We start from the raw sequence: 21,402 nt of genomic DNA, 5'->3' as shown, positions 1-21,402 counted from the left end.
AAAGCGATGCTGACTCCGAAGGGGCAAAAAGGTGGACTGGCTAAGGACTCTAGGATAATAGCAAGGTCCCAAGTGGGAAAAGATTGTTTAGTTGGCGGTCGGATCTTTTTGACAGCTTTGAAGAACTGTATTATTAATGAGTCCTCGGCCCATCTTCTACTGGTTTGCCAATGAAATTGCTGATACCTGTACTTTTAGTGTACCTAGTGCAAGACCTAGGTCTAGGCCTGCCTGCAAAAACTCAAGAATTTGAGAGGATGATGGGGAATCTGGATCACAGCTTCTGCCAATCATGAAGGCCCTGAACTTTTGTTTGTGGATGGTTTTCTTGCCTTGAGTGGGGTTGCGATCACTTTGTTGGAACACCCTAGAGATTGGAACCTTTCCCTTTCAGCTGCCAGATGTGAAGATCCAGCCTGCGGGGATCTGGAAGGGTGTGACATCCTTGCGAGAGGCGAAGAGATATTATTGGAACCTTGACTGGAAGTCGGGTACTTAGATACATTGCTGTGGGGAACCAAGGATGTGTTGGCCAGTACGGTAGGACCGTTATCACTGTCGAGGTTTCTATCATAAGCCTTGACAGGAATCTTGGAATGAAAGGCCGTGGAGGGAAGGCATAGGCCCGATTGCATGCCCAGGGGGCTGAGAGGGCATCTAATGCCTCCGCTTGGGGTTGAGGAAGCCTTGAGATGCACCTTGGAAGCTTGGTATTGAATGCTGTTGCAAATAGGTCTAGCTCGAGGGGACCCCACTGGTTCACTATCCAGTCGAAAATCTCCGGGTGTAGAGACCATTCGTTGGCATCCGCAAACTTGCGGGAAAGGCGGTCGGCCCTCAAGTTGAGATGGCCGGGCAGATAAACTGCCCTCAGGTCCTTTAGATTCCTTTCTGCCCAGAGTATTATGGGTTCCACCTCCTTCAGGAGGGACCTGCTGCGTGTCCCCCCTTGCCGGTGTACATAGGATACCGCAGCCCTGTTGTCCATTCGGAGGAGAACAGGTTTCCCTGTAACCTCGAACCTTAGGGCTAGTAACGCAAGGTAGGCCGCTCTGACCTGCAGGACATTCGACACCAGGCCTGTTGTATGGAAGGACCATCTACGCTGCACTGAGATCCGGTTGCTGTGTGCTCCCCAACCTGCTGCACTGGCATTGGTAGTAATTGTGATCCAGTCGACATGCCCTAACGGGCGTGATTTCAGAAGTGTCTGTTTCTTCGTCCACCAATGCAGACTCCTGAGCATCAAGGTCGTCAAGTGTATGGGTTGGGATAGATACCACCTGTTCCACAGTCTTTTGCCAGGAGTAGAAGGTCGTCCAAGTAGTGGCATACCCGAAGCCCCAATTCTCTCAGAGGGGCTATGATGGCAATCGGGGTCTTTGTGAAGACTCTTGGCGATGTACAGAGGCCCAATGGAAGACTCTGGAATTAGAGATGTACCTGCCCCACCGCTAATCTCAGATACTTCTGGAAAGGAGGGAGTATGGGTATATGCAGGTAAGCGTCCTGCAAGACTATTGACAACATCCAGCCCCCTGGTTGGTCTACACAAATAATCGTTCGTAGTGACTCCATTTTGAATCTTACTAGGAAGAAATAACGATTTAGACTTTTTAGGTCTATCACGGGTCTCCACCCTCCATTTCTCTTGGGGACTAGAAACAGGGTTGAGTAAAAACCCAAAAATCTCTCTGATGGAGGCACTGGAACTACCGCTTGCTGTTACTGCAAGGAGAGAAGAAATTGCTGTAGCACTTCCGTTTTTTAGGGGGGAACCTTGACACCCTTGTCAGGGAGAAGAAGACCTTGGGAGGTTTGTCTAGGAATGACCAAAAATGGCCGTATTTGACTGTGGAGACTACCCAAGAATCCCTGCACTTTTGTTCCCAGATCTTTGAGAAGTGTCTTAGCTTGGCCCACACAGGAATCGCTTGGGCTGGCCAGGCGTCAAAAGGATTTAGTAGAATCCTGTGGGGTAGGTATTGGTCTCTGTCTTCGGGTTTTGAGGAACGTGGACTGTGTGCTTTCCCAATTATGCCTGAAGCCTTTTCCCTGCCTGGACTATCGGTAATCCTTATTCTTGGAGTATTGGAATCTGGGTGCGATTGTCCTGGAGCGCCTAGATCACCTGTCTTGGGGTAGCAGGCCTGATTTTCCACCAGTGACTCGAGAGATGTCCTTGTCCAGTTTTTCCCTCAAACAAGGCTTCACCATCAAATGGTATCTTGCACCAGTTCTGTTTGGAGGCGATATCTGCTGCCCACGGTTTCAGCCACAAGGCCCATTTGGCCATAACTGTGTGGAGCATTGCCCTTGCGGAGCAAGGAATTGAATCGATGGCGGCTTCACCAATAAAGTCTGCTGAGAACTTCAGCTCATCCAAGGCCTTGATTATATCCTCCTCTGGGATGTCCTGTTGGATTGCCGACTCTATATTATCTGTCCAGACGCGTAGCGCATTGGACACTGATGTCAGGGCTATGACAGGTTTACAGGCGTTGTCTGCCATCTGGTACGCTTTTCTTGAGATCGAGATCCATCCTTCTGTCCAGTGGAGCCTTAAAAGAAGTTGAGTCTTCCAGGGGCAATGTGACATTCTTTGCCAACCTTACCACTGCTGCATCGACCACTGGAGAACCCTCCAGCATTGCGGAATCAGCCTATGAGAGAGGGAATAACTTTCCCAACCGATTTAATAGAGAACATTTTCTCTGTCTTTTCCCACTCTTCCTCAATCACATCCCTGATCTCCTCCATGAGAGGAAAAACTGAGATCTGGCGTTTGAGAAAGGGGAAGTACGATTTAGACTTCTTAAACCTCGGTGTTGGTCTCTCCCAGCCGATCGCTTGTTTAGCTGCCTGTACATAAGGCTGGACCATGGCGAAAGCAAAGCCAGAGGCATCTAGGTCATCAGATGATTCCTCTGAGATGGCATTCTCTTCCTGATGTTTAGAGGAGGATGCCGACATCAGACGAAAAATTCCACTTGTGGACAGATGGAAGCCTCAGCCGTTTGCTCCTGAGGAGGAGACGCTGGTTGTTGCGTCGTCATTGTGGCTACCAATTCCGCAAGGGAGTCCTTTACTGCTTTCTTAAGTAGGTCCGCCATTTGCAGACCTTCAGATTCTCTGTCCGCTGCATCGTCCCTGAGGCAATCTCAAACAGATCAGTTTGTCTGAAAGTGGGGCAACTCCACACGCCTGACATCTTGGAGATCTAGGTCTCGGGGAGCATGAGTGATGGCGCCTTTTTGGCCGATTCTTTCTGCCACTTCTATAATCCCCATGCCAGGACGACCTGTCTCTGCTGTGACTAGAGTCATCATCGTCTTCATGTCGCCTTGAGGTCCTCTTAGACATCTTCTGGCGTACAGGGCTGAAATACATAAAGTACCAGCCTGAGTGCACTCTTTTGTTTTTTTAAAAGTGTATCAACTTACCTGGACGTAGGTCCTTACCTCAGGTGTAGAGTAGGATCTTGTGCGGGGGCCGAATGGCTCATACTAGACGGATTAGCAGAAGCAGCAGCTAAGAAAAGAGTTTTAGAGGAGAAAAATCAACCAACCGTGTCCTTGACTGGAAAAAGGGACTTCGATAAATACATCTAAAATACGTCTAAATCTACATTTTGTCTTCTTGTCCCTTTTTTTTTTTGGCTCTCATGGAGGAGATCAGGGATGTGATTGAGGAAGAGTGGGAAAAGACAGAGAAAATGTTCTCTATTAAATCGGTTGGGAAAGTTATTCCCTCTCTCATAGGCTGATTCCGCAATGCTGGAGGGTTCTCCAGTGGTCGATGCAGCAGTGGTAAGGTTGGCAAAGAATGTCACATTGCCCCTGGAAGACTCAACTTCTTTTAAGGCTCCACTGGACAGAAGGATGGATCTCGATCTCAAGAAAAGCGTACCAGATGGCAGACAACGCCTGTAAACCTGTCATAGCCCTGACATCAGTGTCCAATGCGCTACGCGTCTGGACAGATAATATAGAGTCGGCAATCCAACAGGACATCCCAGAGGAGGATATAATCAAGGCCTTGGATGAGCTGAAGTTCTCAGCAGACTTTATTGGTGAAGCCGCCATCGATTCAATTCCTTGCTCCGCAAGGGCAATGCTCCACACAGTTATGGCCAAATGGGCCTTGTGGCTGAAACCGTGGGCAGCAGATATCGCCTCCAAACAGAACTGGTGCAAGATACCATTTGATGGTGAAGCCTTGTTTGAGGGAAAAACTGGACAAGGACATCTCTCGAGTCACTGGTGGAAAATCAGGCCTGCTACCCCAAGACAGGTGATCTAGGCGCTCCAGGACAATCGCACCCAGATTCCAATACTCCAAGAATAAGGATTACCGATAGTCCAGGCAGGGAAAAGGCTTCAGGCATAATTGGGAAAGCACACAGTCCACGTTCCTCAAAACCCGAAGACAGAGACCAATACCTACCCCACAGGATTCTACTAAATCCTTTTGACGCCTGGCCAGCCCAAGCGATTCCTGTGTGGGCCAAGCTAAGACACTTCTCAAAGATCTGGGAACAAAAGTGCAGGGATTCTTGGGTAGTCTCCACAGTCAAATACGGCCATTTTTGGTCATTCCTAAAATTAGTTTGATTGTTTAAGGCAAAATAAACCAATGCATTGCTCACCGGCGAAATAGTAGTAATAGCCATCCAGGAGTGACAGTGCCCACTCTTGTACTTTAGTATGCTATGTGCAGCCCTCTATGAAGCCCTCTCACAAAATTTACATACTGCAACAATCAACTCAAAACCTCATGATCTCATTGTACTTAACCAGTGTAAATACCTTTACTGAATAAAACAAAAAGTGAAAAATAGTCTTAACTTTTAAAGCATAATATACAGTTAAGCTGCACGATTCTGGATAAAATTAAATTAAAATTGTTTGCTTCGTATAAAGATCAAGTTTCTCGGCGCAACATTTTACTTTCTACAAAAAAAATTTGTGCCAACTTTTGTTTAGTTTTTTTTTAATCTGTTGAAGTAATTTTTGGGAACAATATTTGAAAGGCCCCTTACACACGTGGTGATCCGCTCGCTCAGCGGGGATCGCTCCGTTGTCCCCGTTGAGCTGGCGGCGGACAGGACCGCCCTGTCAGATCTCTGCTCTCCTCTATGGGGATCGGATGAGCACGGACTGTCTGTCCGTGTTCATCAGATCCGCTTTGCAGACGGAAAGTATTTTCCTCCGTCTGCAGAATCGGACAGTAGCGGAGGCGGACAATAGCGGGTGTCTGCGGATATTCATCCGCAGACACCCGCTATCCCATAGGGATGCATGTATGTCCATATTTAATCCACAAACGGATGGATGAAATGCGGACATAATGTCCGCATGTGTGAAAGGGGCCAAAGACTGCTGCCCAAATACAGCGTGACAAAATATTGCAACAATTTGGATTAGTAAACCACAGACTATAATCTTGCTGGAATTGGGAGGATTTGACATGGCTATTCCTTAAAGGGGCCCAGAAATCGGAGTGGTTCAGGGTAGCACTCGATTTCTTATACACAGGTTCTTGCACTGGTATACTATACCCAACAACATTTTACATGTTTAGAGGCTATATACTATACATTTTTCTATTACAGTATGCTTTTCTGGATGGTCTTTTATGGCTATATGAAAAAAATTCAATAAAAAAACATTGATCACAAAATAATGCAACAACTGCCATTATATTCTTTAGCGTGTATATCTATCTATTATCTCTATATATCTATACTTGTAAATATTTCATTTAGGGATGCACCGAAGCAGCCTCCTCGCGGGTCCCAGCAGCTGCCTTCGCTCCTCATGGTCCCAGTAGCCGCCTCAAGGGTCCCAGCAGCTGCCTTCGCTCCTCATGGTCCCAGTAGCTGCCTCAAGGGTCCCAGCAGCTGTCTTCGCTCCTCATGGTCCCAGTCGTCGCCTCAAGGGTCCCAGTAGCTGCCTTCGCTCCTCATGGTCCCAGTAGCTGCCTTCGCTCCTCATGGTCCCAGTAGCTGCCTTCGCTCCTCATGGTCCCAGTAGCTGCCTTCGCTCCTCATGGTCCCAGTAGCTGCCTTCGCTCCTCATGGTCCCAGTAGCTGCCTTCGCTCCTCATGGTCCCAGTAGCTGCCTTCGCTCCTCATGGTCCCAGTAGCTGCCTTCGCTCCTCATGGTCCCAGTAGCTGCCTTCGCTCCTCATGGTCCCAGTAGCTGCCTTCGCTCCTCATGGTCCCAGTAGCTGCCTTCGCTCCTCATGGTCCCAGTAGCTGCCTTCGCTCCTCATGGTCCCAGTAGCTGCCTTCGCTCCTCATGGTCCCAGTAGCTGCCTTCGCTCCTCATGGTCCCAGTAGCTGCCTTCGCTCCTCATGGTCCCAGTAGCTGCCTTCGCTCCTCATGGTCCCAGTAGCTGCCTTCGCTCCTCATGGTCCCAGTAGCTGCCTTCGCTCCTCATGGTCCCAGTAGCTGCCTTCGCTCCTCATGGTCCCAGTAGCTGCCTTCGCTCCTCATGGTCCCAGTAGCTGCCTTCGCTCCTCATGGTCCCAGTAGCTGCCTTCGCTCCTCATGGTCCCAGTAGCTGCCTTCGCTCCTCATGGTCCCAGTAGCTGCCTTCGCTCCTCATGGTCCCAGTAGCTGCCTTCGCTCCTCATGGTCCCAGTAGCTGCCGTCGCTCCTCATGGTCCCAGTAGCTGCCGTCGCTCCTCATGGTCCCAGTAGCTGCCTTCGCTCCTCATGGTCCCAGTAGCTGCCTTCGCTCCTCATGGTCCCAGTAGCTGCCTTCGCTCCTCATGGTCCCAGTAGCTGCCTTCGCTCCTCATGGTCCCAGTAGCTGCCTTCGCTCCTCATGGTCCCAGTAGCTGCCTTCGCTCCTCATGGTCCCAGTAGCTGCCTTCGCTCCTCATGGTCCCAGTAGTCGCCTTCGCTCCTCATGGTCCCAGCAGCTGCCTCAAGGGTCCCAGTAGTCGCCTTCGCTCCTCATGGTCCCAGTAGCTGCCTTCGCTCCTCATGGTCCCAGTAGCTGCCTTCGCTCCTCATGGTCCCAGTAGCTGCCTTCGCTCCTCATGGTCCCAGTAGCTGCCTTCGCTCCTCATGGTCCCAGTAGCTGCCTTCGCTCCTCATGGTCCCAGTAGCTGCCTTCGCTCCTCATGGTCCCAGTAGCTGCCTTCGCTCCTCATGGTCCCAGTAGTCGCCTTCGCTCCTCATGGTCCCAGCAGCTGCCTCAAGGGTCCCAGTAGTCGCCTTCGCTCCTCATGGTCCCAGTAGCTGCCTTCGCTCCTCATGGTCCCAGTAGCTGCCTTCGCTCCTCATGGTCCCAGTAGCTGCCTTCGCTCCTCATGGTCCCAGTAGCTGCCTTCGCTCCTCATGGTCCCAGTAGCTGCCTTCGCTCCTCATGGTCCCAGTAGCTGCCTTCTCTCCTCATGGTCCCAGTAGCTGCCTTCGCTCCTCATGGTCCCAGTAGCTGCCTTCGCTCCTCATGGTCCCAGTAGTCGCCTTCGCTCCTCATGGTCCCAGCAGCTGCCTCAAGGGTCCCAGTAGTCGCCTTCGCTCCTCATGGTCCCAGTAGCTGCCTTCGCTCCTCATGGTCCCAGTAGCTGCCTTCGCTCCTCATGGTCCCAGTAGCTGCCTTCGCTCCTCATGGTCCCAGTAGCTGCCTTCGCTCCTCATGGTCCCAGTAGCTGCCTTCGCTCCTCATGGTCCCAGTAGCTGCCTTTGCTCCTCATGGTCCCAGTAGTCGCCTTCGCTCCTCATGGTCCCAGCAGCTGCCTCAAGGGTCCCAGTAGTCGCCTTCGCTCCTCATGGTCCCAGTAGCTGCCTTCGCTCCTCATGGTCCCAGTAGCTGCCTTCGCTCCTCATGGTCCCAGTAGCTGCCTTCGCTCCTCATGGTCCCAGTAGCTGCCTTCGCTCCTCATGGTCCCAGTAGCTGCCTTCGCTCCTCATGGTCCCAGTAGCTGCCTTCGCTCCTCATGGTCCCAGTAGTCGCCTTCGCTCCTCATGGTCCCAGCAGCGGCCTCAAGGGTCCCAGTAGTCGCCTTCGCTCCTCATGGTCCCAGTAGTCGCCTTCGCTCCTCATGGTCCCAGTAGTCGCCTTCGCTCCTCATGGTCCCAGCAGCTGCCTTCGCTCCTCATGGTCCCAGCAGCTGCCTTTTTTCCTCATGGTCCCAGTAGCTGCCTTTTTTCCTCATGGTCCCAGTAGCTGCCTTTTTTCCTCATGGTCCCAGTAGCTGCCTTTTTTCCTCATGGTCCCAGTAGCTGCCTTTTTTCCTCATGGTCCCAGTAGCTGCCTTTTTTCCTCATGGTCCCAGTAGCTGCCTTTTTTCCTCATGGTCCCAGTAGCTGCCTATTTTCCTCATGGTCCCAGTAGCTGCCTTTTTTCCTCATGGTCCCAGTAGCTGCCTTTTTTCCTCATGGTCCCAGTAGCTGCCTTTTTTCCTCATGGTCCCAGTAGCTGCCTTTTTTCCTCATGGTCCCAGTAGCTGCCTTTTTTCCTCATGGTCCCAGTAGCTGCCTTTTTTCCTCATGGTCCCAGTAGCTGCCTTTTTTCCTCATGGTCCCAGTAGCTGCCTTTTTTCCTCATGGTCCCAGTAGCTGCCTTTTTTCCTCATGGTCCCAGTAGCTGCCTTCGCTCCTCATGGTCCCAGTAGCTGCCTTCGCTCCTCATGGTCCCAGTAGCTGCCTTCGCTCCTCATGGTCCCAGTAGCTGCCTTCGCTCCTCATGGTCCCAGTAGCTGCCTTCGCTCCTCATGGTCCCAGTAGCTGCCTTCGCTCCTCATGGTCCCAGTAGCTGCCTTCGCTCCTCATGGTCCCAGTAGCTGCCTTCGCTCCTCATGGTCCCAGTAGCTGCCTTCGCTCCTCATGGTCCCAGTAGCTGCCTTCGCTCCTCATGGTCCCAGCAGCTGCCTTCGCGCCTCCCGGGTCTCAGTATCCACCTCGCGACTCCCGGGTCTCAGTATCCGCCTCGCGCCTCACGGATTTCAGTATCTGCCTCGCGACTCACGGATCTCAGTAGCCGCCTCGCCCCTAACGGGTCTCCAGTAGCCGCCTCACTGGTCCCAGTAGCCGCCTTGCGCCTCACGGGTCCCAGTAGCCGCCTCGCGCCTCAGGTTCCCAGCAGCCGCCTCGCGCCTCACAGATCTCCAGTAGCTGCCTCACGGGTCCCAGTAGCCGCCTCGCGCCTCACGGGTCCCAGTAGCCGCTTCGCGCCTCAGGCTCCCAGCAGTCGCCTCGCGCCTCACTGGTCCCAGCAGCAACCTCGCGCCTCACTGGTCCCAGCAGCCGCCTCGCGTCTCACTTGTCCCAGCAGCCGCCTCGCACCTCACTGGTCCCAGCATCCGCCTCGCGCCTCACTGGTCCCAGCAGCCGCCTCGCGCCTCACTGGTCCCAGCAGCTGCCTTCGCTCCTCTCGGTGCCAGCAGCTGCCTTCGCTCCTCTCGGTGCCAGCAGCTGCCTTCGCTCCTCTCGGTGCCAGCAGCTGCCTTCGCTCCTCTCGGTGCCAGCAGCCGCCTCCGCTCCTCTCGGTGCCAGCAGCCGCCTCCGCTCCTCTCGGTGCCAGTAGCCGCCTCCGCTCCGCTCGGTGCCAGTAGCCGCCTCCGCTCCTCTCGGTGCCAGTAGCCGCCTCCGCTCGGTGCCAGTAGCCGCCTCCTCTCGGTGCCAGTAGCCGCCTCCGCTCCTCTCGGTGCCAGTAGCCGCCTCCGCTCCTCTCGGTGCCAGTAGCCGCCTCCGCTCCTCTCGGTGCCAGTAGCCGCCTCCGCTCCTCTCGGTGCCAGTAGCCGCCTCCGCTCCTCTCGGTGCCAGTAGCCGCCTCCGCTCCTCTCGGTGCCAGTAGCCGCATCCGCTCCTCTCGGGTGCCAGTAGCCGCCTCCGCTCCTCTCGGGTGCCAGTAGCCGCCTCCGCTCCTCTCGGGTGCCAGTAGCCGCCTCCGCTCCTCTCGGGTGCCAGCAGCCGCCTCCGCTCCTCTCGGGTGCCAGCAGCCGCCTCCGCTCCTCTCGGGTGCCAGCAGCCGCCTCCGCTCCTCTCGGGTGCCAGCAGCCGCCTCCGCTCCTCTCGGGTGCCAGCAGCCGCCTCCGCTCCTCTCGGGTGCCAGCAGCCGCCTCCGCTCCTCTCGGGTCCCAGCAGCCTCTGCCTCCGGCCTATGTTTCGGTGCATCCCAAAATGAAATATTTACAAAAGTGTGTGTGGATATATCTATATAAATCAGATATCCTAAAGAATAAAATGGCAGTTGTTGCATTATTTTGTGATCAATTCATGTTTTTTTAATTTTTTTCATACAGCCATAAAAGACCATCCAGAAAAGCATACTGTAATAGAGAAATAGAGTGCTACCCCGAACCACTCCGATTTCTGGGCCCCTAAAATGAATAGCAATGTCAAATTCTTCCAATACCAGCAAGATTGTAGTCTGTGGTTTACTAATCCCAATCGTTGCAATATTTTGTCACGCTGTCTTTGGGCAGCAGTCTTTCAAATGTTCCCAAAAATTACTTCAACTAATTAAAAAAATAAACTAAAGTTGGCACTTTTTTTTTTGTAGAAAGTAAAATGTTGCGCCGAGTATCGTGATCTTTATTCGAAGCAAACTATTTTAATTTAATTTTATCCAGAATCGTGCTTAACTATATTATGCTTTAGAAGTAAAGACTATTTTTCACATTTTGTTCTTTATTCATTAAAGGTATTTACACTGTTTAAGTACAGTGAGATCATGAGGTTTTGAGTTGATTGTTGCAGTATGTCAATTTTGTTTTGCACTACTTTTTATGTTCATAATATAGTTGGGCTACATACAGTTCATAAAGCATACACAATGGACGCATCTTTTATTGAAGGTAATATATTTGGATGAATTTGGAACAAGCAAACTATTCATAATTCAATAAAAGCTGTTGAACTGCATAAAATGGGGGTGTTTGGAAATACATAGTAATTTTAAGTAAGCTGGGCATGCTGAGAATGCGCACTGTGTAATGGTTGATCAACTAAGGGACAAGGTAGACGCAGCAGAGACTGAGTATGATTAACACGTTGCGCATCATGCCTTCAATAAAGACAACTTGGTGTTTTTTTGTTAAAAAGAATAAGATTGGAGCAGAAAAAAGTGACCAGTCTTACATTTGTGTGCCCTTTATAGCCAGAATGGCAAATTTCTTGTTCAAGAGATAGTTTGTAAGGTTACACTTCCTGTTGTACAGCACTTTGTTCACTGCAGAATTCCAATACACTCCTTGAAACACCCACCATAACTTTAGGACCCACCCACATCAACTCTCAGAACTGCTAAGCTACTCCCTAAGCCTGCCCTGAAACTACAGAGGCTCAAAGCATGAATGGGACATGTAGTATCAGGACTGGTAAAGGAAGGAAATAGGAAGTCAGAACTTGGAAATTCAGCCAGGAGCAGGAGGGACATCAGGCACAGAAACCTGTTACAGCTAAAGGAGATAAGATGCAGATAAATTGACTGAGGTTTTGACTCATTTTTATGCACAATGCTTCTGTTTTGTGGGAGGAAAAGATGTTCTACATAAGCCACAGACCATTTTGCTGGCCAAAGACCACTTTTTGCAATTGGGTACTGCGTTGCATTAACTTGCAATTGCACATTTGTGCGACTTGGCTCCCAAATTGACTTTTTTTTGACAATTTTTCTTTTTTCTCCACACAAATAGAACTTTCTTTTCGTGGTGTTCAGTCCTGCGGTTTTTATTTTTTGCACTATAAACAAAAAAGAGCGACAATTTTGAAAACGCATTTTCTACTTTTTGCTATATCCCCCAAAAATGTGTAAAGATTTTTTTTTCCCTCCAGTTTAGGCCGATGCGTAGTGTTCTACATATTTTTGGTAAAATTCGCAGTAAGCGATTGGTTTGTGCAAAAATTTGTGTTTACAAAAAGGATAGCTTTCTGGCTTTTTTAAAAAGATAAAGGAGTGATGCGCGGTACTATGACAGGAAATTGGCCTAGGAGGCTAATAAATTCTATAGGCACTAAGATTGTGAGTGATATATATATTCCCGTATAAAGTAAGAGAAGGTATATAAAAAGTTGTGCGTATTTTATGAGGGGGTGGTGGAAGACTCTCACCACTATAGCATAATGATGTTCAGGGTAAGAGACAAATGTAATAAATAAGCATAAAAAAAGGAAAGAATCACAATACTTAGAACTAGTGATCCCTAATGCGATTTGTTAAAACTGACAATCGCATAAAGTGCCTCTTTCTGGCTTTTTTTTTTTTTTTTACTAGTAATGGATCAGCGATTTTTATTGTGACTGCGACATTATGGCGGACCCATTTTACATTTTTGACAGATTTGGGACCATTGTCATTTATACAGCAATCATTGCTATACAAATGCACTGATTCCTGTGTAAATTACACTGGCAGTGTAGGTGTTAAGTGTGTCCCAGGGGCGTGTTGCTATCTGTGGGTGGCGTGGCTGTGTTTTACACATAACTGATCTCTGCTCCAATCACAGGGAGCAGAGATCAGTGTCACTGTTGCTAGGCAGAAAAAGGAGATGCTTGTTTACTTTAGCATCTCCCATGAGACGATCGTGGGTATCCCTGCAGTGATCGAATCTGCGGAACCCGCGATTGGACTCGAGGTTACATAGTTACATAGTTAGGTTGAAAAAAGACACAAGTCCATCCAGTTCAACCAAAAAAAAATATATATATACACATACATACATATATACATATACCAGCCCATATACCCAATTCTATACCCACAGTTGATCCAGAGGAAGGCAAAAAAAAAACAGCAGAGCATGATCCAATTTGCTAAAGCAGGGGAAAAAATTCCTTCCTGATCCCCCGAGAGGCAATCGGATTTTCCCCGGATCAACTTTACCTATAAATTTATATTATTATATTACCTACACTTAGGAAATAATCTAGGCCTTTCTTAAAGCAATCCACTGAGCTGGCCATAACCACCTCTGCAGGGAGTCTATTCCACATTTTTACAGCTCTTACCGTGAAGAAACCTTTCCGTATTTGGAGATGAAATCTCTTCTCCTCTAGACGTAAAGAGTGCCCCCTTGTCCTCTTTGTTGACTTTAAAGTAAATAACTCGACACCAAGTTCCCTATATGGACCCCTTATATATTTGTACATGTTGATCAAATCCCCCCCTTAATCTCCTCTTATCAAGAGTGAATAAATTCAGTTCCTCTAATCTTGCCTCATAGCTGAGTTGCTCCATGCCTCTTATCAGTTTGGTTGCCCTTCTCTGCACTTTCTCCAGTTCCCTGATATCCTTTTTGAGAACTGGTGCCCAAAACTGAACGGCATATTCCAGATGAGGTCTTACTAATGATTTGAACAGGGGCAAAATGATATCTCTCTCTCTCTGGAGTACATACCTCTCTTAATACAGGAAAGGACTTTGCTCGCTTTGGAAACCGCAGCTTGGCATTGCATGCTATTATTGAGCTTATGATCTACCAAAACCCCCAGATCCTTCTCCACTATGGATTCCCCCAGTTGTACTCCCCCTAGCGTGTATGATGCATGCATATTCTTAGCCCCCAAGTGCATAACCTTACATTTCTCAACATTAAACCTCATCTGCCACATAGTCGCCCAATTAGACAGAGCATTGAGGTCTGCTTGTAAATTGGTGACATCCTGTAAGGACATTATTGCACCGCATAGCTTGGTGTCATCTGCAAAGACGGAAATGTTACTCTTGATCCCAGACCCAATATCATTTATAAAGATATTAAAAAGTAAGGGTCCCAGCACTGAACCTTGGGGTACACCACTCATAACCTTAGACCATTCAGAGTAAGAATCATTAACCACTACTCTCTGAATTCTGTCTTTTAGCCAATTTTCTATCCCGACAAGGTGGCATGATGGCAAATTTAAAGGGATGTACCTGCACTTCTATTTGCCTATCGGTGCCATTCTGCTGACTTATATCGGCGTGCATTGGTCGGGAAGTGGTTAAAGTAATAGTAAAGCCTTGTGGTCTTCCCCTGCTCTGCAAAACCATTACACAGAGCAGCCCTAATCTTCCTCTTGTGCCCAATGCTGGTGCTCCTAGGCCCCTCCCTCCTGCTGGGTCCCCTCACAGCAAGCAGCTTGCTTTGTGGGGCTCCCAAACAGGCGCTCCGTTTTTGTTGCTGTGTCTATTCACACATGGAGGCTTGGCTCGCTGGCTGTGATTGACAGCAGTGGAGGCCAGTGGCTCCCACTGCTGGCAAAAACCAGTCGGGAGTGAGGAGTTCCCAGAGAATCAAGGCTCTCATGGACATCACTGTATTGCAAGGGTGCTCGGGTAAGAATTAATGGGGGCTGCTGCACACAGTTTTTACGCTCATGCATAGCCACTTTTGCGATACTAAAGTCCTTCTATTTAAAATGGAGAGGTGCTAAACGTCTTATACTTTCCTGCTCTGTGGTTGGCTCCTTACATTGTTCTGTGATCAGCAGTTTCCAAAGGATTACCAATTGTCTGCTGCATTCCTGGGGGCACGCAGTGGGGCATGTTCTGGGTTGTCAATGGAATCCATCCAACCGTGCAAAAGCCCACGAGACAGGGCACAACTTCTAGTCGACTTGGTGCCTGAGATTTGTCGAACCCTGTACTAGCAGATTAGATACTGTCAAATTGAAACGCAGTAGGACATGTAATTATTGAAAAGTAGATTGTAGGTCAATGATTGTAAAGGCATTTCTTTTAAATTTAAAATAAGAGGATATGTTTGCCTCCCCTGTTCAATGATATTGCACAGAGGGGGCCCCTTACCTGGAGATCCTTGCTGGTGCTGTCCACTCCTCCTTTCCTCAAAAAGCCATGTGCTGAAAGGGCATCTGTGTGGGTGTGCCCTCAGTCTAGGCTTTGTGCATCCCTAGTCTCGCACATTGGTGCTTGGCCACACCTCCCGCTCCCTTTTCACAGGATTTGACTGACAGCAGCAGGAGCCTAGAGCTGATTTTTAAGAACTGCAGCATAAAGCCAAACTCCGGTTGAGGAAACAATGTATATATACAATGGATGGTGGTATGGGTTATAGTATATAGTGCGAGATTAGAGTCCATACAAATGTCCTTTGAGCTGTTAAGCTCTGTGTGAGGAAACAGTCTATACAGACAGGGCAGCCTTGCAGGGGAAGCCGAAGCAAACTCCAAACATGTAGAGAAATCAAACAGGAAGCAGGCACCTCTTCGTTAAGACTGTGTAGTTTTAATAGACAAAATGCGTTAAAAACACTCATTGAGGTTTCATTACTAAAATGGCGACGTGTTCCTGAGCATGTGCACTAGGGGGGTGTCTGTAGTGCATGCTCCTTTCTCAAGCTTTGCACTTCCCTGTAATCAACCAGCTGCTCTCCAAGCCTCTCTTTGGACTCTGCACACATGCTGGAAGATTCCTGCTGGTCAGGATGCCGGCTATGAGAAGGATTCACAGGACATCACCCCCTCTGCTGGAAGCTGTGACGGAGATTGGTCTAACTGGACTATCCTGTGCCTGAGTAATGAAACCTAAATGTGAATGTTAATGCACTTTGTCTATTCTGTTCCCATCACTTTAAGGTAAGTAGCGCACTTACCACACACAGAATCTCACAGGGGTATAACTTGCTCATAGGAATCTATTCTGCAGAGAGGCTGCTGCTCAGGTCACATCTGTCCATTTACCCTTTTGCCTGTTAACCACATGAACTTCCAGGAGAAATGCTGCTCCACTACTGGATGGACCACTGCCACTCCAAACAGCCAACCAGTCTCTCAAATACCATACAAATTGAGAAGATGACTTGGTGCAATATATAGGGACTTGATTATAAAAGCAGAACCAAAAGGCCAGCCAAATACTTGCATGCCTGCCACTGCTCACCAGGACACAGCAGCAAGCATTTGTGTGATGATGGGATGAAATGCGTAGAGTGGGGTGGAGTATACAGATGTCAGATGCGCGCTGCTGTCTCCTGGGGAACAGTGGTGTACATGTAGGTATATTTGGCTTGCCTTTTGAGTGGTCTTGTTTTTTGTTCTGTTTTTATATTCAAGCCCTTATATAATGCATTGCACTATCTGAGCCTTTTTCTAAATTTGCCTGGTCTTTTGAGTGCTCTTGTTTTGGTCTTGTATACATGTGCAGTCACTTTTATTATGGTAAATTATTCATACTAATTGAAGTTGCTTTATTGTTCACACAGTATAATGCATGGATATAAGCCTTGGCATTTATTTTCTCAAACTGACTTAGGCTGGGCATAGATCGGTTGTTTTTATGAAGTAATGGATTTTTTTATCCACACAAGTGGTGTGTATAGAGGAATCCTCCCTTCTGGGCTATTGTATTCTGCCAGTAGGAGGACTGCACTATCAAAATACACTAGTCAGCACTGCAGCCCGCTGATTGAGTAGTGTTTTCAATAATCCTGTTCAGCTAAAGTCGATCCCTAGGTTGGCTGTAAGTGAACGACCATAAATTGTAATTCAGAAGGTTCCTGCAGTTACCTGAATTTTTGATCAGTCTATAGCAGTGATGGCAAACCTTGGCACCCCAGATGTTTTGGAACAAAATTTCTCATGATGCTCATGCACTCTGCAGTGTAGCTGAGCATCATGGGAAATGTAGTTCCAAAACATCTGGGCTGCCAAGGTTCGCCATCACTGGTCTATAGTCATACTATCTGGTAGGCTCTGCTGTTAAATCAATCTGATAAGTCCATATGTAGCTTTGGATTTTTAAAGTCCTTTTCTTAAAGGGCTTGATGTGTTTTTTTTTTTGTTTTTTTTGTATAAATTGGTCAGTGTCTGTTTCACAAGGTTGTTTGCTTGTAAGCTGAATCTTGTTTGGTATAATGTATTTGGCAACAGTCTCTGCATTTCACTAGGATGACAAAGCTGCTTATGCAGAAATGCACTTGGTCAGTGTTGTCACCTTAAGGCCCCTTTCACACTGACGTCCCGTTCAGGCCCGCCTGTCAGTTTTTCAGGCGGACCTGAACGGGTGCTCCATAGAACGTCGGATGTCAGCGGTGACACGTCCGCTGACATCCGACCCGCTCCGATCCGAAAGTGTAACAGAGGAAAAAGCTATTTTTCCATCCGTCATCGGATCGGGTGACGACGGGCACTGCGGCCCTTCGTCATCCGATCTCCCATAGGGGAGAGCGGCGCTGTGACAGGTCTGTCCCTGCGCAGTGTGCAGAGACGGACCTGTCATCTCCCTGCTCAGCGGGGATTGACGGAGTGATCCCCGCTGAGCAAACGGATATCCACGGGGCGGATCAGAACTGATCCACCCTGTGTGAAAGGACCCTTAGGATAGGAAATTAAAGGGGTGTTCCGGCCAATATTTAAAAAAAAGTCATCAGCTACAGACACTGTAGCTGCTGACTTTTATTAAGGACAGTTACCTGTCCAGCGATCCCGCGATGTCGGCCACCCCGAGGCCGATCTGTCCATTGGATTAGCTGCCGGCTCCTCCATCTTAAAGGGAAACAGGCAGTGGATTCTTGCAGCTTCACTGCCTGTTTCCTACTGCGCATGCGCGAGTCGCGCGGCGCTTTGGGAATGGCCCCGTTTTCTGTGACGCATGTCCCAGAAGGCAACGAGGCCACTCACCGAAGAGGACGAAGCACTGCGGAATATGAAGAGGCAGATTAGGAAGACTGCCTAGTAACAGCAGTTTCAAGTGAAAATTTTCAGTTTGAATGGGTGTAGGTGGCTTTACTCGTGTATGCACTCTCACTTGTGTATATTGGCTTATGTGTACTGATATCTACAAATTTTAGGAATTATTTTGGGGAATTTGTCCTGAACCCGTGGTGCACTAAGTGCAAGTACCCCTTCGTACAGTATCCAGCTGCTCTGTAGTTCAGCCGGTCATAGATTTCAGTTGGCTAGCACCAGGGCTGGAGGTGCCTGAAAGGGGTGGGATGCTATGCGGCTGACTCGAGATGCCCATGTGCAAGTAGTTTTGGAGTTTGAACTTCCTTTTCTAAAAGGGGTGTGTATGTATGTACAGTGCTTTGCGAAAGTTTTCGGTCCCCTTGAACTTTTCAACCTTTTGCCACATTTCAGGCTCCAAACATAAAGATATAAAAATTTTATTTTTTGTGAAGAATCACCAATATGTGGGACACAATTGTGAAGTGGAACGAAATCTATATTGAATTTTTGAAACTTTTTCAACCAATAAAAAAATGAAAAGTGGGGCGTGCAAAATTATTCGGCCCCCTTGCGTTAATACTTTGTAGAGCCACCTTTTGCAGCGATTAGCTGCAAGTCGCTTGGGGTATGTCTCTATCAGTTTTGCACATCGAGAGACTGAAATTCTTGCCCATTCTAACTTGCAAAACAGCTCGAGCTCAGTGAGGTTGGATGGAGAGCGTTTGTGAACAGCAGTTTTCAGCTCTTTCCACAGATTCTCGATTGGATTCAGGTCTGGACTTTGACTTGGCCATTCTAACACCTGGATACGTTTATTTGTGAACCATTCCTTTGTAGATTTTGCTGTATGTTTGGGATCATTGTCTTGTTGGAAGATAAATCTCCGTCCCAGTTTCAGGTCTTTTGCAGATTCCAACAGGTTTTCATCCAGAATGGTCCTGTATTTGGCTGCATCCATCTTCCCCTCAATTTTAACCATCTTCCCTGTCCCTGCTGAAGAAAAGCAGGCCCAAACCATGATGCTGCCACCACCATGTTTGACAGTGGGGATGGTGTGTTGAGGGTGATGAGCTGTGTTGCTTTTACGCCAAACATATAGTTTTGCATTGTGGGCAAAAAGTTCGATTTTGGTTTCATCTGACCAGAGCACCTTCTTCCACATGTTTGGTGTGTCTCCCAGGTGCCTTGTGGCGAACTTTAGACTAGACTTTTTATGGATATCTTTGAGAAATGGCTTTCTTCTTGCCACTCTTCCGTAAAGGCCAGATTTGTGCAGTGTACGACTGATTGTTGTCCTATGGACAGACTCTCCCACCTCAGCTGTAGTTCTCTGCAGTTCATCCAGAGTGATCATGGGCCTCTTGGCTGCATCTCTAATCAGTCTTCTCCTCGTCTGAGCTGAAAGTTTAGAGGGACAGCCAGGTCTTGGTAGATTTGCAGTGGTCTGATACTCCCATTTTAAAATGATCGCTTGCACAGTGCTCCTTGGGATGTTTAAAGCTTGGGAAATCTTTTTGTATCCAAATACGGCTTTAAAGAGGAAGTAAACCCTGATGGGTTTACTTCCTCTTTCATTCCCTGCAAAGGCAAAGCATAATGGACTACTATGCATCGCATAGTAGCCCATTATGTGTCACTTACCTGACACAGGAGCCAGCAAAGTCGCCGCTGTCCCCTGTAGTCCGTCGCATCCATTTTGCTGGTGGCGTCTCGCAGCTCCGCCGCTGTCATTCGGCGAGGTCACTCCCGCGCATGCGCATGGGAGTCGACACGCGCGGCAGCTCCATTCTTGGAAATGCCGCGCTCAGTGCACCTGCGCACCGCTGTCTATGGCGCATGCGCCGTAGACAGCGGTGCCCGTTTTCGGAGATATTGCTTGGACCTACAGGTAAGCCTTAATCTAGCTTGCCTGTAGGTCAAAGTGGTTTGTAAGGGTTTACAACCACTTGCAAAATATATCTTGCTATCAAGGCAAGAGCAAGGAATGCTGGTAGGAGACCTCGGAAGAGGTTAAGGGCTGCTCTTTGCAAAACATTGCAAGGAGCAAGGCCATTTTGACATGTTGTAAAGGTATTTAAAGAGGTTGTAAAGGTTTTTTTTTTTTTTTTTTTTTTCCTAAGTAGGTTCCTTTAAGCTAGTGCATTGTTGGTTCACTTAGACTTTTTTTTTTTTTTTCCTTCGATTTCCCTTCTAAATGGTTTTTTCTTTGAATTTCTCACTTCCTATTCCTCCTCAGTAAGCTGTTCTGGCTGACTAAACGCCACTTGGATGATGGTGTGAAGTTTACTGAGGAGAAACGAAGTGAGAAATTCAGACAAAGAAACATTTAAAAGGGAAATCTAAGGAAAAGGTAAATGAACCAACAATGCACTAGCTTAACCACCTAAGGACCGCCGCATGGGAATGTACGTCATCAGAATGGCATGTACAGGCACAAGCACGTACATGTACGTGCTTGCCTTCCAGCGGGTGGGGGGTCCGATTGGACCCCCTCCCGCTGGATGCGGCGGTCCGTTTGGCTGAATGAGAAGCTTCCTCCCGCTGTGTATAGTAAACACAGGCAGGGAGGAAGTGATGTGATTCTCCTTGGGGTGGTCTTTTTGACCGGACTACGAGGAGAACACTGAAAGTAAATGCACCAAACACTACACTAACATATATAGGCACAAAAATCCGCCCCCCCTCCCAGTCGTTGTCGCTGATTGCAGTGATCATTTATTTACTGATCACTGCATTCAGTGTCAGTTGTGACAGTAAAAAGTGTCAGGGCAGTTAGTGTTAGGTCCAGAGTAGCCCCCTACCCCCCCCCAATAAAGGTTTAACCCCCCGATTGCCCCTAGAGTTAACCCTTTCACCCCCTTTTGCCAGTGTCACTAAGCGATCATTTTTCTGATCGCTGCATTAGTGGCACTGGTGCTAATTCACTAGTTATTTTTTTAGGTTCACCGCCAGGTTTTTATAGCGCTAGGTACCCAGATATACTACCCAATAATGGTTTTAACCCCCTGATTGCCCCTAGTTAACCCTTTCACCAGCAATCACCGTATAAGTGTCACTGGTGATGCTAGTTAGCCAGTTATTTAGGTTCCCCGTCAGGTTTTTATATAGCGCCAGGGACCCCCATATACTACCTAATAAAAATTTGAACCCCCTGATTGCCCCTAGTTAACCCTTTCACCAGTGATCACCGTGTAAGTGTTACGGGTGACTCTGGTTAGTTTTCTTTTTATAGCATCAGGGCACCCAGGGCACCCACCATTTATTACCCAATAAAGGTTTAACCCCCTGATCACCCGGCGGGTGATATCAATTAGGTTTTAGGGTCAGGGTCTGCGTCGCCCCAGGCAGCGCTAGGTTAGTGACAGTACCGCTAACACCCACGTGCAAAGCATACACCTCCCGTAGTGGTATAGAATCTGAACAGATCAATATCTGATCTAATCAGATCTATATTGGCGTCCCCAGCAGTTTAGGATTCCAAAAAAACGCATTAGCAGGATCAGCCCAGATACCTGCTAGCACCTGCGTTTTGCCCCTCCGCCCAGCCCACCCAAGTGCAGTATCGATCGATCACTGTCACTTACAAAACACTAAACACATAACTGCAGCGATTGCAGAGTCAGGCCTGATCCCTGCGATCGCTAACAGTTTTTTTGATAGCGTTTTACATTTAAATCCGGAAGGCAGTGCTTGGTTTTCGGGGTCCCGTACGTGGCTAGGCTCCCAAAAAGTCCCCCACATGTGGTATCCCCATACTCGGGAGAAGCATCAGAAT

The 21,402-nt window shown here is 48.5% G+C and overlaps 1 protein-coding gene across 3 annotated transcripts in view; it reads left to right on the top strand.

Annotated features, from left to right (window-relative positions):
• Positions 1–21,402, top strand: part of LOC143958556 (dual serine/threonine and tyrosine protein kinase-like) — a 304,078-nt gene that overhangs the window by 125,868 nt on the left and 156,808 nt on the right. For 2 of the 3 annotated variants that reach the window (XR_013270135.1, XR_013270137.1), the window contains exon 1: positions 10,780–10,816. The exons of the other annotated variant lie outside the window; for it this stretch is intronic. The gene's annotated coding sequence lies outside the window, so the exon portion shown is untranslated. Of the gene's footprint in view, positions 1–10,779; positions 10,817–21,402 lie in introns of those variants that run through there. 3 annotated transcript variants of the gene reach the window in all.

The sequence above is a fragment of the Lithobates pipiens genome, unplaced genomic scaffold (genome assembly GCF_037356315.1).
Source record: "Lithobates pipiens isolate NorthernLeopardFrog02 unplaced genomic scaffold, aLitPip1_a1.2 Scaffold_107, whole genome shotgun sequence".
NCBI classification, from domain to species: Eukaryota; Metazoa; Chordata; class Amphibia; order Anura; family Ranidae; genus Lithobates; species Lithobates pipiens.
This window is presented reverse-complemented; position numbering and strand designations above follow the sequence as displayed.